This window comes from Hibiscus syriacus, unplaced genomic scaffold (assembly GCF_006381635.1).
Source record: "Hibiscus syriacus cultivar Baekdansim isolate YM2019G1 unplaced genomic scaffold, ASM638163v2 tig00111166_pilon, whole genome shotgun sequence".
Classification (NCBI taxonomy): domain Eukaryota; kingdom Viridiplantae; phylum Streptophyta; class Magnoliopsida; order Malvales; family Malvaceae; genus Hibiscus; species Hibiscus syriacus.
In genome coordinates, this window is record NW_024063008.1 from 328,783 (window position 1) to 345,535 (window position 16,753).

The window sequence follows — 16,753 nt, forward strand, 5'->3', positions numbered from 1 at the left end:
GTTAAAACTGATGATACTTCCAACTGAAATTAACGACAAACGACGACAATTCACGACGAGAGGTTTGAGGGGATTTGTTCATTGGTCAACAACGAACACGATGGTGGTTTCGGTTCGTCAAACGAAGGCCAGACGGTGAGTAGATCGGAGATCAAAGTTGTTGACCGGGGAGAGGGAAAATGAGAATTTTCTCTGCAGAATTACACGGGGGAAGAGACTTATAATTGTCTCAAAAATAAAAATGGTTAAACTATCAGTTTAGCCACTGAATTTTTTGCACTTTATAAAACGATCTACCAACTTTGAAATTTTTCAATTTAATCCTCAATTTTCTTCCAAAAATACCAATTAAATCCACCACTTTACAATTCTAAAATTTAACCCCTAATTTGGGGTGTTACATGTTGTCATTGCAAAAAAAAATCAAGCTAAACAAGAATATCGAATTCATCTTACATCTACAATTGATTGTGTTTGATTCCTTATTGGCTTTTTATGGACATGATGAATCTCATGATTCTTGTAATCAAGGTAACTTTCTTGAGCTTTTACATTTTATTGCTACTCATAATGAAAATGCTAACAAAGTTTTCAAAAATGCTCGTGGCAATCTTAAGCTAGTATCGCTGACTATACAAAAAGATATTGTTATTGCAACTGCTAGTGAGACTACTTGTGCAATTATTGATGATCTTGGAAATGATTTTTGTGCTATTTTGGTTGATGAGTATCGTGACATTTCAGTTAAAGAGCAAATGGATATCGTTCTACGGTACGTAGATAAAAAATGAAGAGTTGTCGAACGATTTTTGTGTATTGTTCATGTTTCTAATATTGTTGTTGCTTCACTTATGAATGCTCTTGAAAATATGTTTGCAACTCATGGATTATGGTTTTTAAGAATAAGAGGACAAGGTTATGACATGGCAAATAATATGCAAGGAGAATTTTATGGGCTTAAAAGTTTGATTCTAAAAGATAACGAGTGTGTTTTTTTATGTCCATTGCTTTGCACGCCAACTTCAAGTAGCACTTGTTGTTTTTGCTAAAAAAAACAAATTGAGGTTGTTTTTATTTTTAATTTGGTTGCTAATGTGGTTAATGTTGTTGGTGCTTCATGTAAGAGAAAATAACTTCTTCAATCTAGTCAAATGATTAAGGTAAAAAAACATTACAAAATGGTGAAATCTTCAATGGCCGTGGATTAAATCAAGAAATTATTATAAAGAGAGCTGGAGATACTCGTTAGGGTTCACATTATAAAACTGTTGTTAGCTTGATTACTATGTTTTCTTCTATGATGGATGTGCTTGAAATTATTGAAGAAGATGGAACACACTCAGAGCAAAGAGTTGAAGCTTGTATGTTGTTAAGTTCTTTACAGTCTTTTGAGTTTGTGTTTAATTTGTACTTGATGAAAAATATATTAGGGCTTACTAGTGAATTATCTCAAGCATTGAAACGAAGTGATCAAGACATTGTGAATGCTATGCAATTAGTTAATGTGTCCAAGCAGCAATTGCAAATAGCGAGAGATGTGGAATTACAATCTTTACTTGAAGAAGTTTATTTGTTTTGCGAAAAGAATAACATTGAGGTTCCAAAGATGGAAAATATATTTGTTGTTTCAGGAAGGTCTAGGAGAAAAGCTCGTGAAGTTTCAAATTTGCATCATTTTCGGGTTGAATTATTTTATTAAGTGATTGATAGACAACTTCAAGAGCTTAATAATCATTTTTCCTAGACATGTACAGAATTGCTTCTTTGTGTGGCTTGCTTGAGTCCAAAAGACTCATATCGTTCTTTTGATAAAAAAAAAAGGTTAATTCGTCTTGCACAATTTTATCCTTGTGAATTTTCTACATGAAATCTAATGTTGCTTGATTGTCAACTTAAGAATTATTTTATTGATGTTAGTTCAGATGAAAGATTTTATGATCTAAAAGGACTTTCTGATTTATTTGAAAATATTGTTGAGACAATGAAGCATGTTGTGTACCCATTTCTGTATTTACTTTTGAAGTTAGCTTTGGTTCTATCAGTTGCAACCACGACAGTTGAAAGAACATTCTTTGCGATGCTCTTTATAAAGAATCGACTGCGCAACCGCATGAAAGATGAATGGTTGAATGATTGTTTAATTATTTTTTATTGAGAAAGATATATTTGATAATGTAACAATGAAAAGATAATACAACGATATCAGAACATAAGACTTGAAGGGAGCAATTGTAAAATTTGATTTTAGTTGTATGTTTTTGTAAGACTTTTTATTATAATTAAAATATTATTAGTATTTTTATATTAAAAAGTTATATTATTATTATTATATTGTATCCACTCTTAATTTTTTTTCTAGATCCGCCACTTGCCGCAACTGCCTCTGAACTTCAAGTAAGTTTTAGCCGATTTCCTAAGCCTTTGCTCCTCTTCATCCGTCAAATGGATATTGGTGACGCCCAATACACCAACCCGGCCCAGCTGCGCCGGCAAGCTCAAGAAAACATCACCACCGTCGATGCCGTAAAACCCCTTTGCAAGGACTGAAACTGGGTGGATTTTCCTCTGGTCTCTAAGCAGGCTTCTGGCCAAGTTGCCACTGAGTAGCCAATTGCCCATGACGTATATCCTTTCAGACTGATCACCTCATATGCACTCTCAATAACTGCCTTGTGAATGTTCTCAAGCGTCTCTTTTTCGTATGCAATTTGCTGGTTCTTTAGGAAGCTTAACACCGGCACTCCACCGATACTAATGCTAGACCACAGTGCGACGGAGCTGTCTCCATGCTCACCGACTATGTAGGCCTGCAAATAATTATATAAGCTTTTCGATATAATCATATAGGAAGACATAATTGTATCAAGCTGACCTGCACATCCTGAGCGTTGACATCCAAGTGATCGGCGATCAAGAACCGGAACCTGGACGAGTCCAGGTTCGTACCCGAACCAATGACCCTATTCGATGGGAAGCCTGACAACTTCCAGGACACATACGTTAGCACATCCACGGGATTCGAAACGATCAAGAGAATCGAATCTGGTGAGTATTTTGTTAATGGAGGAATAATGTTCGACAACAGAGCAACGTTCCTCTGTAACAGATTCAGTCTAGATTCCCCAGGGTTCTGACGGGCGCCGGCAGTAACGATACAGAGATCCGATCCGACGGTCACGGAATAATCAACGGAAGCGACGATCTTGGTACGTGGAAGGAACGCTGCGGCGTGTTGAAGGTCGAGCATTTCGCCATGGAGCTTGTCGGACATGGCGTCAACGAGGGCGAGCTCGTCGGCTAAGTCCTGAGTGAGGATGGTTTGGGCGATTGCCATGCCGACATTCCCGACTCCGATGACGGAGATTTTGGTGTGCCGCTTGGTGGGGGAAGGTGGGGCGGTGTCTCGGATGGGCTTGAAGAAAGCCTGAGACAGGTCTAGACCACCTGGACCAAAAGAAGAAGCTGAAGCGCTCTTTTGCATTGTAAATAATACTACAAAAACTCCAAGTGAAGAGAGACAAAATAAATTTGTTTGCTTTGGATTTTTTCCGACTGTGCCGGTCGGTGATTTATAGATGGGAAAGGAAAGCGGGTTGAGTGCAGAAGAAGGATGTAGTCAAGTTTTCAGTTTTTTTTTTGACAGTCAACAACGTTATTTCTCCAAGACAGTACAGACTTTCCTTGTTCGAGTTAATTCAATGTTTAATCCTCTTTCACCTAAACATGGAAGGTTCCATGCAGACCTTATTTCAACCAAGGAACACGCGTTATTCCTTATGGAAGATGCAGGTTAAGATAAAGTGTGATGTATGGATCATGATGGACAGAATTAAGCAGCAACGCGTGGCACAAGATCAATTGCTGCGTACGAGTGCTACAGTTGATCCGTACTAAATTCCGTGATCCCCAATCTAAAGTTTGCCAAATCCGTGTGCCGCAGTGAATGAACCTCCTTGTTTGTTGATATTTTCATGATCTCATTACCTTTCCTCATGGCTTTTTGCAACATTACAAGAAAGTTGAAACTTCAACACACATTAGTTGGACCAGGTGATTTGAGTTTCTAGACAACTATCGTGCTAGTTGCCTTTTAAGACTTGAAGTTTTCAATTTTCATTCCCCTTTTCTTTGTGTATAGTTTAAGGTAATGAAAACATTTCCTGTTTTCTAAAATTTTCGTAAAAGAGGAATTTCATCTGGCCCCGATTTCTACAACATCATCAATTTTCAACTTGAAGATAATGGCAATGGCCAACTGCTCTTGCTCGTTGTTCGAGAAAAAGAAAAAACCTGGGGCTGTTTTCAGTTTCAACTATCTACGTAGGTTCTCACCCTTTCCAGATTCATCTCTCTAGAAAATCTATTTTTCCCCTTTCAAGTAGGATGAGGGAATATGATGATAAGTGGCAGTAATAGAGCACCATGAAACCTAGCCATATTCTCACATTTAAATGTGATGATAAGTGGCAGTAATAGAGTTCGGGTTTAGCATTTTGATAAGAGTAAAATAATTCTGATTTCTTCTGGTTGGGCGGAGGCGAGGTTGATTTGAAGCTTGGAATCAAAACCTCTGAGTTCATCAACTTTGTCAAACCTTTCGTTGGCAACTTAGTAAAAGAACAACTCTTTTTTACAGAGATATTAATAATTATTTTTAGGATTAACTACTTTAAATACCACCCACCTTTAAGCCCTAGCTCGTTTATGTTACTGACGTTTTAATTTTATCAATTTTAACACTGTCATTTATATTTAGCTACAATTATGTCACTCCGTCGCTAATTCATTAACAGAGCGATAACATGATATCTTTGTTCTGTGACGGCAATGACATGATTACCTCATCAAAACGACGTCGTTTTGACATGATCATTTTAATGCTCAAAAAGCTCAAAACGACGTCGTTTTGTTGATGAAAAAAATATTTTTTATGAGATTCGAACCATGTACCTTTAGAATCTAAAACTAAATACCCAACAAAAAAAAAAACTAATTTAAGAACTTTTTACAACCTTAACAAAACTATTATAAATGTTAAATAACAATTTGAATTTTTTGAGCTGACAACACATAAATATGCCTTCAAATGATTTTGTTCGTTTTAAGACCAGCAAAATAAAGCTGGCAAATACTTGGTCAGTAGCATAAGCTTTTCTTTTCCCCTATAAAAACACTTTAAATCTCTGCAATCCGAAGCACACAACATCTTCAATAGCTTCTCTCACTTTTTTTAAAATTTTCAACAGTGCTTTTCTTTAGTTTGAGTTAGCCCGGAAAAATGGAGGGAAGCAAAATGGCCATTGCCTGCATTATGTTGTTGCGGTATTGGACAGTGGAGCCACTGCTTTGAGGGAAGACCAGGGTTTGATCGCACCATCACCGATGGAAAGTACGGGTGTGGCTCTGGGTGTTCCTGCTGCTGCTGCACTAGCTGCCTTGGCTTCTATGGTTGCATGCTTCTTTTGAAGTTCATTCCTTTGTGTTTATTTCTCTTCTAATTCCTTGGTGAATATTGTTTTATGGCTTTTGATTCCATTTCTGGTTTTTGGTTCTGTTGGTTAATTACTTTAATGGTTGCATGGTTCTGTTTGTTTACCTTCTTTCTTACTACAAATAGGTGCTTAGAATTAGATCCAATGTACTAAACCATTGAAATCATAAGCTCCAAAGGTCCATAAAACAATAGCTTACAAGTCACTTAAAAATGGGTTTAATTTTTTGTATTCATAAAAACTAAAAGTTCAAACTGTTATTTAACATTTATAACAGTTTTGTTAAGGTTGTAATAAGTTTTTAAGTTAGCTTGGTGATTGTGTATTTAGTTTTGAATTATAAAGGTCTACGATTCAAATTCAATGAAAAATATTTTTTTCATCAACAAAACGACGTTGTTTTGAGCTTTTTGAGCATCAAAACGGTCGTGCCAAAAAGACATCGTTTTGATGAGGGAGCCATCTCATCGCTGTCACGGAACAAAGATGTAATGTCATCGCTCCGTTAATGAATTAACGACGGAGTGATATAATTGCAGCTAAACATAAAAATCAGTGTTAAAATTGACAAAATTGAAACGTCAGTGACATAAGCGAGCTCGCGCTTAAAGGTAAATAGTATTTGAAGTAGTTAACCCTTACTTTTATTAAGATTCATGTATTTATATCATTAAATTTGAATATTTATTTTTTTCATTGTTGAAAAAAGTAGTCTATATGAACATGGTCTACACAAGAGTAGCTTAAAATCCCCATGGTATTACAGTAGAGTTCGGGTTTAGCATTTTCAGTGTTTTGTTTCATGCATGTACCGTTAATCAAAACGCTTTTGCTCTCATATTTCTTGTTAAACAGGCGTATAAATAATGAGCAACAGTAAATCTAGGTCCTACCATGTGTCTGTGCAGAGGAAGTCCACTCCTTGCCCCCATTAAAATGTACAGCATGCGCATGGCCTTTTATTATTTGTTTTCCATTTTCATAGGCAGTTTCCTTCGTTGAAGGTGTGCAAGTGTTATAACCGTAGTTCAAAGGTTAGTTGCACTTCTGTTGTGCAGGTTAGTTCTCTTGGGTATTTCTATTGTATGAATTGCATTGTTAGCCAAGTAGTTATGGATTAGTTGAGTTGGTTAGGAGTCTGTTAGAGTGCTAAACTCAACTAATTCATACAGCTTGCTTTGTATAAATACTACCGACCGCTCTCTCTTGAGATATACGGGTTTATCAATAAAATGTGTGAGAGTGCCGCCTCTCTTCTCATGACTGTATCTCTCAGTCCTTTAGTTTTATAACAGTAAGCAGTGTCGTTCATGAAGAACAGATAATAAATTTTCCACTGTAGGCTGATGAAGAAGAAGAAATATTAATGCTATATAAAAACAAAATCCATGCTTAAAACAATATCTAGCATTTTGGCTTTTGCGGTGAAACAAAATTTGGAAGTTAACTACGACTCTACAACCATCAAAGCATTATGGGACCGACAGTGGAATGGAGGGGGGGTTAGAGGCCAATGGTTTGAAGACAGAACTGCATGGCCAACCCGTTCCTGCGGCTCCTGTGGAGGGACAAGGAGGGTCAAGTTTCCCATACAAAAGAGCCGGCATGGAGCAAGCATGCCACATGGCATTCACTCTGCTATGCTGCCACGTCACTCACTAGGCCCTTCATATGGACCTCAGCCCTGCAAGTGTTTATGTCTATGATTTTTGTCTCTTCATGTCCACAGGATTACATCTTGGCTCGGCACACAGTGCGATAAACATGAACCTCCCCAACTTACACCGATGTTCGACACATCTAATTCCCACAATCGGTCTCCGATTGGAACCACTAGCTAAGAACTCAGACGGAACTTTGTAGCTGTTAAGTAAAACACTGACAAGTGACCTGTTTACTCAGTTACCGGCAGATGGTGAAAAAAACCTATCACATGCAGATGTTCCGGTGTGAATTATATGTTTTGGAGCCCAGCTCAAATACAGAACTGGCACTTATCTTTCCGTGGGCTGATTTAGAAATGTTAAAACCGAAGATCAAATGATGTTAAACCACAATTCAAAATGGCCCAAATCTTTCTTGATCTCTTCTCATATTACATGCACATTCTTAATCTGATAATTATTCTACTTGACCAAATCTAATCATTTTTCAGACCATTTTTTGTTATTAGAGATACAAGCAACAAGAAAAGGCACCTGATCCTAATTGTGGAGGGAACTGATAGTATGCAGCAGCCACATTTTTGCAAGGGATGCAATGGGCCATAGCCTAATTCAGATGAAACCACAAGAAGCAAAAGACTCCAGCCGAAAGCAAAGCTTGTCTCCTCCTTTTGTTACCACTTTCATTTTAAGAGTTCATCATCATAATGATCTGATGGCTTTGATTGCTTTTTCTCCGGAGGCCAGCCCCCGACAGACACCCAAATCATGATGCCCTATTATCTACTAAATCCATCGGATACTTTCACCAATAATTGGTTACTTAATTAGTTTTAGTAACGTGTTAATTAATTAAACAGTGGGTGAATGGAGCTTTATAAGGAGATGGTTCAAAGCTTACCAATGGTACATGAATTAATATTACTATAAACAAAAAGTCTACAGCCTTACAGTTTGAAAGGTCATTAAAGATGGGTAACATAGATTTTAAGCATTCCAATGAAAAATAAATAAAGGCATACATTATAATATTGAAAAGATCTTGAAAGTTTGCTGATCTATGATGTGAGAACCCCATACTCTAAATCTGCTTAATTAAGCAAAATCTGATTTGTTTATGGTCTTTTTTTTATTATCTTTTCTTCTTCTTTCTTAAATCATAATTGAAAGAAAGAAGATTAGAATCTTGAACGGGGACTGGTATACAACTTTAAAGATCTTATAGTATAAATGTAAAATAGAAATGGGGGCGAAGTGTGGGACTGGATCCTGCAATTGCTGGCCTTAATGAGAGGGAAAGAGATTGGTGAAGTTTTTGTCTTTATAACAATCCTAAAAACAACGTGAAGAAACAAAAAAAAAGAACACATAAAAAACAGTAGTGGGGGAAAATAGGAGTAGAGCAGTGACACTTTCCAGTTCATAAGATGGAAGGAGAGGCTTTGTTTCTTTTATTTTTATTTTTCAAGAGAGGCTTTGGTTAGACATCACATGATGCTGGACATAAAATAAAACCTTCTTCCCCCTGACAACATGTCCATATCATGTTTTTCCTATAAAATTCAAAGAGGTTTGTCCCTCCCTCTCCACACAAATTACCCTAAATCTTCTTTTATTTAATGCTATATAAAAACAAAATCCATGCTTAAAACAACATCTAGCATTTTGGCTTTTGCGGTGAAACAAAATTTGGAAGTTAACTACGACTCTACAACCTTCAAAGCATTATGGGACCGACAGTGGAATGGAGGGGGTTAGAGGCCAATGGTTTTAAGACAGAACTGCATGGCCAACCCGTTCCTGCGGCTCCTGTGGAGGGACAAGGAGGGTCAAGTTTCCCAAACAAAAGAGCGGCATGGAGCAAGCATGCCACATGGCATTCACTCTTCTATGCTGCCAAGTCACTCACTAGGCCCTTCATATGGACCTCAGCCCTGCAAGTGTTTATGTCTATGATTTTTGTCTCTTCATGTCCACAGGATTACATCTTGGCTCGGCACACAGTGCGATAAACATGAACCTCCCCAACTTACACCGATGTTCGACACATCTAATTCCCACAGTCGGTCTCCGATTGGAACCACTAGCTAAGAACTCAGACGGAACTTTGTAGCTGTTAAGTAAAACACTGACAAGTGACCTGTTACTCAGTTACCGAGGCAGATGGTAAAAAAAACCTATCACATGCAGATGTTCCGGTGTGAATTATATGTTTTGGAGCCCAGCTCAAATACAAAACTGGCACTTATCTTTCCGTGGGCTGATTTAGAAATGTTAAAACCGAAGATCAAATGATGTTAAACCACGATTCAAAATGGCCCAAATCATTCTTGATCTCTTCTCATATTACATGCACATTCTTAACTGATAATTATTCTACTTGACCAAATCTAATCATTTTTCAGACCATTTTTTGTTATTAGAGATACAAGCAACAAGAAAAGGCACCTGATCCTAATTGTGGAGGGAAATGATAGTATGCAGCAGCCACATTTTTGCAAGGGATGCAATGGGCCATAGCCTAATTCAGATGAAACCACAAGAAGCAAAAGACCCCAGCCGAAAGCAAAGCTTGTCTCCTCCTTTTGTTACCACTTTCATTTTAAGAGTTCATCATCATAATGATCTGATGGCTTTGATTGCTTTTTCTCCGGAGGCCAGCCCCCGACAGACACCCAAATCATGATGCCCTATTATCTACTAAATCCATCGGATACTTTCACCAATAATTGGTTACTTAATTAGTTTTAGTAACGTGTTAATTAATTAAACAGTGGGTGAATGGAGCTTTATAATGAGATGGTTAAAAGCTTACCAATGGTACATGAATTAATATTACTATAAACAAAAAGTCTACAGCCCTACAGTTTGAAAGGTCATTAAAGATGGGTAACATAGATTTTAAGCATTCCAATGAAAAATAAATAAAGGCATACATTATAATATTGAAAAGATCTTGAAAGTTTGCTGATCTATGATGTGAGAACCCCATACTCTAAATCTGCTTAATTAAGCAAAATCTGCTTTGTTTATGGTCTTTTTTTATTATCTTTTCTTCTTCTTTCTTAAATCATAATTGAAAGAAAGAAGATCAGAATCTTGAAAGGGGACTGGTATACAACTTTAAAGATTCATTATCATTAGCTTTCATTAGCTGACCATATTCTCATATGTAATGGGGTAAGGGAAGGTAGGGTAGTAGGCTGTCCTAAATTCAGATTGAGAGCAGCTTCCGTGAAAGACCTCCGTTATGAATTGACTTCAGTAGGACTCGATCCCACAACCACAAGATTAAAAGCCTTGCGTTCTACCAACTGAGCTAGATGGACAATACGTATACAACTTTAAAGGTCTTATAGTATAAATGTAAAATAGAAATGGGGGCAAAGTGTGGGACTGGATCCTGCAATTGCAGGCCTTAATCAGAGGGAAAGAGATTGGTGAAGTTTGTCTTTATAACAGTCCTACAAACAATGTGAAGAAACCAAAAAAAAGAACACATAAAAAACAGTAGTGGGGGAAAATAGGAGTAGAGCAGTGACACTTTCAAGTTCATAAGATGGACGGAGAGGCTTTGTTTCTTTTATTTTTATTTTTCAAGAGAAAGGCTTTGGTTAGACATCACATGGTGCTGGACATAAAATAAAACCTTCTTCACCCTGACAACATGTCCATATCATGTTTTTCCTATAAAATTCATAGAGGTTTGTCCCTCCCACTCCACACAAATTACCCTAAATCTTCTTTTATTTAATGCTTATAATAGGGGTATAGACAAGAGCAATGCTTGCCCTATAGATATTACTTGTCATACGAGTCTCACTCATTAATTGCTACGTCCCATTTTAAACTATATATTTTATATGAAATAATTTATGGCATATTATAGCATATGTAATTGGGATTTGAGGCTAATCCCAGATCAACAATGACCCCTTGGATAAGTAATAAGGATAAAAGTTGTGGGCAAGAGTGTCAAATCTGTTTATTTTTTATCAATAGTTTAAAAATGGGTACTTTTTACATGTTTTACAGCAGCGGTAAGTCTGTGTGCAGATGAAAAAACGAGTGTCAAAATCTTTCATCGATACGGGCGCCCTGTCTTGCCAACTTCCGCTGTGTGGCGTTTAAAAAAAGGTTAAAAAATAACGTGATAGATTAAATAATTGATCAGTTAAAATTTAAATTGGTTATATTATATCATTTAATCAGAAATATTATAAAGCACAATAACATATTAGGTAGCGCTTAGATAATATAATAGGTAGCGCGTATATAATAAAATAGGTATTTAACCGGAAATATTATCAAGTACAATAATAAATTAGGTAGCGCTTATATAATGTAATAGGTAGCGCTTATATTGACCTATTTTCTCATAAAAACGGTAAATTTAAACCGGTTACATTATAAATTGACCTATTACATTATAAATATCAGTTTCGATGTTTTCAGGATCGATACAATTTTAAATGTATCAACACTTTATGCGTACAACTCGTTTGTGCTTTATTTTGAAAAAAAAGTATCGACACATATTTAAAGAGTGTCGATACATAATGTAGACCTATTTGCTAATTAACCGATATATTTTAACCGGTTACATTGTAAATTTACCTGTTACATAATAATTATCGATTTCGATGTTTCGAGGATTGATACTTTTTAAAAAATGTATCGACACTTTATGCGTACACCTCGTTTGCCATTCATTTTGAAAAAATGTATCGACACAAATTAAACAAAGTGTCGATACTTTATGTTGACCTATTCTCTCATGAACCCGGTATATTTCTACCGGTTACATTAGAAATTTACCTATTACATTATATTTATCAACACAAAATCTAATAGTGTCGATACTTTATGTTAACCTATTTTATAATTAAACGGTATATGTGTACTGGTTACATTGTCAATTTACCTATTACATTATATCATTTGTCATTAAAATAGTCTAATTTTACCACCTACATTATAATTTTACCTATTACTTTAAAGTTATTGAATTCTGTAGTTATTGTACATACCTGAATATGTCCTGCAAATTTAATGTTGTATCCACCCTTCAACTATCACCACTACCAATAACACATCCTATTGAAAGCACCACTGAAACATGTTGTTCAATGAACCTTTACTTACATACATCTCCATCAACTCCTGTTGGGACCACTGAAATTGCACAACAAAATTTTTGCCATGGATCATACTGATGCAGACAATGTTAAGCCAACCGAGGAATGCAATAAAGTACATAATGTTGATGAATCTGACATATTGGTTGGTAAGCTCTTCTCTTCACGTGATCAAGCTTGGTATTTTTACAAGGAATTCATACGGGAATATGGGTTTAGTGCACGTCGGGGAACAACACGGCTTGACATGAAAGGGAATGTGAAGACACAAGAATTTTGTTGTTTCAAAGAAGGGTTTCGAGTATCAAAAGTCAATACCGTTGATCGTCAACGTGCTCATACGCCAATCACAAGAACAGGATGCAAGGCTAGAATCGTAGTTACATCAACAAATATAAACGATCAGTGGGTTATAAGTAAGTCTTATCAGAAACATAATCATGCATTGTGCACACCTGCTATGACACCATTTATGCGTTCTAATAGAGCTGTAATTAAGGCTGATATCGATGAGGCAACAACATTGAAAGAGGTCGGTGTTGGCACGTCACAAGTAATGAACTATTTAACGCATCAGGAAGGGGGCTATTATAATGTTGGATTTACACATAAAGACCTCTACAATGCACTTCAAAGAGGCAAAGCAAAGGAAATCGTCGATGGGGATGTGAATGCGCTTATTGCTTACTTTGATTATAAGAAACATGATGATCCTGGGTTTTTTGTGACATACTCGGTAGACGAATCAGGGGCGTTCTATAATCTTATTTGGTCGAATTCTACATCGAGATCAGATTACATATGCTTCGGTGATGTAATTGCGTTCGACACAACGTACAAAGATAATTTATATGGTCGACCAATTATGCCTATTGTCGGTGTCAATCATCACCATAACACAATTGTGTTTGCTACTGCCATAATCGCTGACAAGACGTCCCAATCTTTTGAGTGGGTGCTACAGAATGTTTTAGAAGCCATGATGAACAAATCGCCTATTTCAGTTGTCACTGATGGGGATAGGGCAATGCAGAGGGCTATCAAATCTGTTATCCCTAATGCTAAGCACATATTATGTTCTTGGCATATTTCTCGCAATGCACAAGCTAACTTTGGTGACCCAAAATTTACAGCAGTATTCTCAAAATGCATGGTTTCCTGGTGGACAACCGACGAATTTGATATTCAATAGCGTTCAGTTGTTTCAGAGTTCAACGTCGAAAAACATCCATGGGTGATTGAGAAGGGAAATACTCGTCACTTATGGGCACAAGCATATCTAACCGGTCATTTCTTTGCTAATATTCGCTCAACACAAAGGTGCGAGTCTATGAATGCTTCACTCGCAATTGCATTGAAACACAATAAGACATACTTAGATGTTGTTCGTGCAATTGAAGATGGAATTAGTAGAATGCGTCTGAACGAGTTGAAAGCGGATTACTTAAGTTCCCAGACGAAGCCCTTCCTGATCACAAAACTGGTTAAATTTGAAAGTCATGCTTCTGAGATTTATACGCGCGATCTTTTCGTGCATTCCAAGAAGAACTTCAACGGGAGACATTGTACCGGATTCAGGAAGAGATTGAGTCATTATCAGATGAATGTCAATATTTTTATTTGAAAAATACAAAGAAAAAATAGGACATTTGAAATTAGTTTTGATTCTCGTACGGAAACCCTAAATTGCTCATACAGAAAATTTGAGACAGTTGGACTTCCATGTCGCCATCAACTTCACGTTTTGAAGCACTTGGATTACACATATTTGCCCGGGTCTTTAATTCAAATTAGGTGGACTAAGGATGCGAAGGCTTCTGCACCCAGTTTTGTTGATTTTAATGTGCCTCCAGAAATAATGCAAATGGCAAGGTTTGCTTCTCTACGTGAAACATCAAGTATGTTATGCTATGCTGCATCAAAGACAGACGCGTCTTTCAAAACCGCAAGAGATGAGATGAAAAGATTAACAGAAGAATTTGAGAACTCATTTGGTTTGAATGATTCAGTCAATCGGAGCAGTGTATTAAACAACGTTCGCGACCCTCAACGAAAACAACGCAAGTGAAAAAAAGTAACAAAGAACAAGGTCGAGAAGAAAATTAGGCGATGTGGGTTCTGCAACGGTGAGGGACATAACAAACTAACATGTCCTCAAGTCAAGCTGGGTTTGAATACAAGCACGCAGCCTACTTCAACTGATTTTTTTGAAGACGAAATGGACTGGTCATTCAGTCTCGCACATGATGTTAGAGACATTTGGAATAATACAGACAACGATTTCCATATATCCTAAGTATCAACATGACTCCTACTGTGTATAGGAAACATGTACAACAACCTATTGTTATTGCAAATTAACCACATCATTCAATCATGTTTGAACATTACAACTATATTCGTATAAAATTAAAAACAATTCTTCAACAACTGAATACAACTATTATATGTAATGTTCAATCATGTACTCCTTATGTTGTAGGGATTCAGTCCCTAAACCCTCAAAAGAAAGCTTGTCTTACCAATTCGTAGCTTACCATTTGGACCTTAAAAGGGTATTTTATTGGCTATGCAGTCAACAGGATTATGAGCTTCCTTTATCATTTTGCATTCAGTCAGACTGTAGAGATTTGAAATTTGTAATGAATTAAAAGATCTTAAACACTTGAATCCAATTACCATTTCAAGAACAATTACATGAATACATTGATATTTACTGGTCGCTTTCGATTTTCTTCAATGTTGATACGCTGGGGCTCCATTTGAAGGTCATCACCGTCGGAGTGGAAGAGTTCTCTGCCTTTAGGGTTTTTTGTTTTGGGTTTTGTATATATAAGAAAAAAACACGCGTAATTTTCAAAAGTATCGACACTAATTTAAAAAGTGTCGATACATTCTGTAGACCTATTTTCTCATAAAACCGATAAATTTAAACCGGTTACATTGTAAAGTGACCTATTACATTATAATTACGGGTTTCGATGTTTTTAGGATCGACACTTTTTCTAAATGTATCGACACTTTTTTCGTGAACTTGTTTGGAAAATTTATTATGAACATAAAGTGTCGACACAAATGTATAAAGTATCGATACATTATGTATACCTTTTTTTAAATAACCAGTATATTTAGACCGGTTACATTGTTATGTTACCGATTACATTACAATTATGTGTTTCGATGTTTGTAGGATCGACACTTTTTATAAATGTATCGACACTTTGTTTGTGCACTTGGTTTGGAAATACATTCTGGACAACATGTATCGACACAAATGAATAAAGTGTCGACACATATTGTAGACCTATTTTCTCATAAAACCGGTAAATTTAAACCGGTTACATTGTAAAGTGACCTATTACATTATAGTTACGGGTTTCGATGTTTTTGGGATCGACACTTGATATAAATGTGTCGACACTTATTTGTGAACTTGTTTTGTTTGGAAAACACATTATGGACACAAAGTATTGGTACAAATTTATAAAGTGTTGATACTTTATGAATACCTCTTTTCTCAAAAACCGGTATATTTAGACCGATTACATTGTTATTTTACCTATTACATTATAATTACGGATTTCGATGTTTTTGGGATCGATACTTTTTATAAATGTATCGACACTTTGTTCGTGCACTTGGTTTGGAAATACATTCTGGACAACATGTATCGACACAAATGAATAAAGTGTCGACACATATTGTAGACCTATTTTCTCATAAAACCGGTAAATTTAAACCGGTTACATTGTAAAGTGACCTATTATATTATAGTTACGAGTTTCGATGTTTTTGGGATCAACACTTGATATAAATGTGTCGACACTTATTTGTGAACTTGTTTTGTTTGGAAAACACATTATGGACACTTTTGCCTTTGTTTTGTACCCCCAAGACGGCTGCAGCAGTCGATAACCCCAGAGGGAATGAATAATCGCCATATTTAGCAATACATTGTTTGACATCAAATTGCTCCATCAAGGATCGACACAATTCCCTCCCAATTGGTCGATCCTTTACTCCTATCAATGATCTAAACCCATTACACTCAGCACATTCAACTGATCATTCTTTTTAAGGTGTTCAATTAATGAATACACCCTTTTTATGCTGCTCCTTGTCGACACATCCTACATTTTTTAACAGTATATAATGTTATTGTTCTTATATATCTTGTATCAACGTATTTACAAGTTTAATGAATACATTCTTTTCATGTGCTTTCCTCCGTTCTTTGTATTTTTTACTATCATTCCTTGACAGTGTGATGTAAGGTTCCTTTTGAGCATCACTCATCGAATTCCATTTCGACCTCACATCTTTTTTCACCTAATATTAAGCATAAACGTTTCTTAATCAATACATTAACGCTAAATAATACTCAATGTCAATTTCATTTTACATACCGAACCGCTGTGTGTGCCATCTTCCTTCATCCTTTTGCATTCGTCCATACTGT

The 16,753-nt window shown here is 36.3% G+C and overlaps 1 pseudogene; it reads right to left on the reverse strand.

Moving 5' to 3' along the window:
- Nucleotides 1-2,354: 2,354 nt before the first annotated feature.
- Nucleotides 2,355-3,496, reverse strand: LOC120155252 (annotated as a pseudogene).
- Between the last annotated feature and the right edge of the window lie 13,257 nt (nt 3,497-16,753).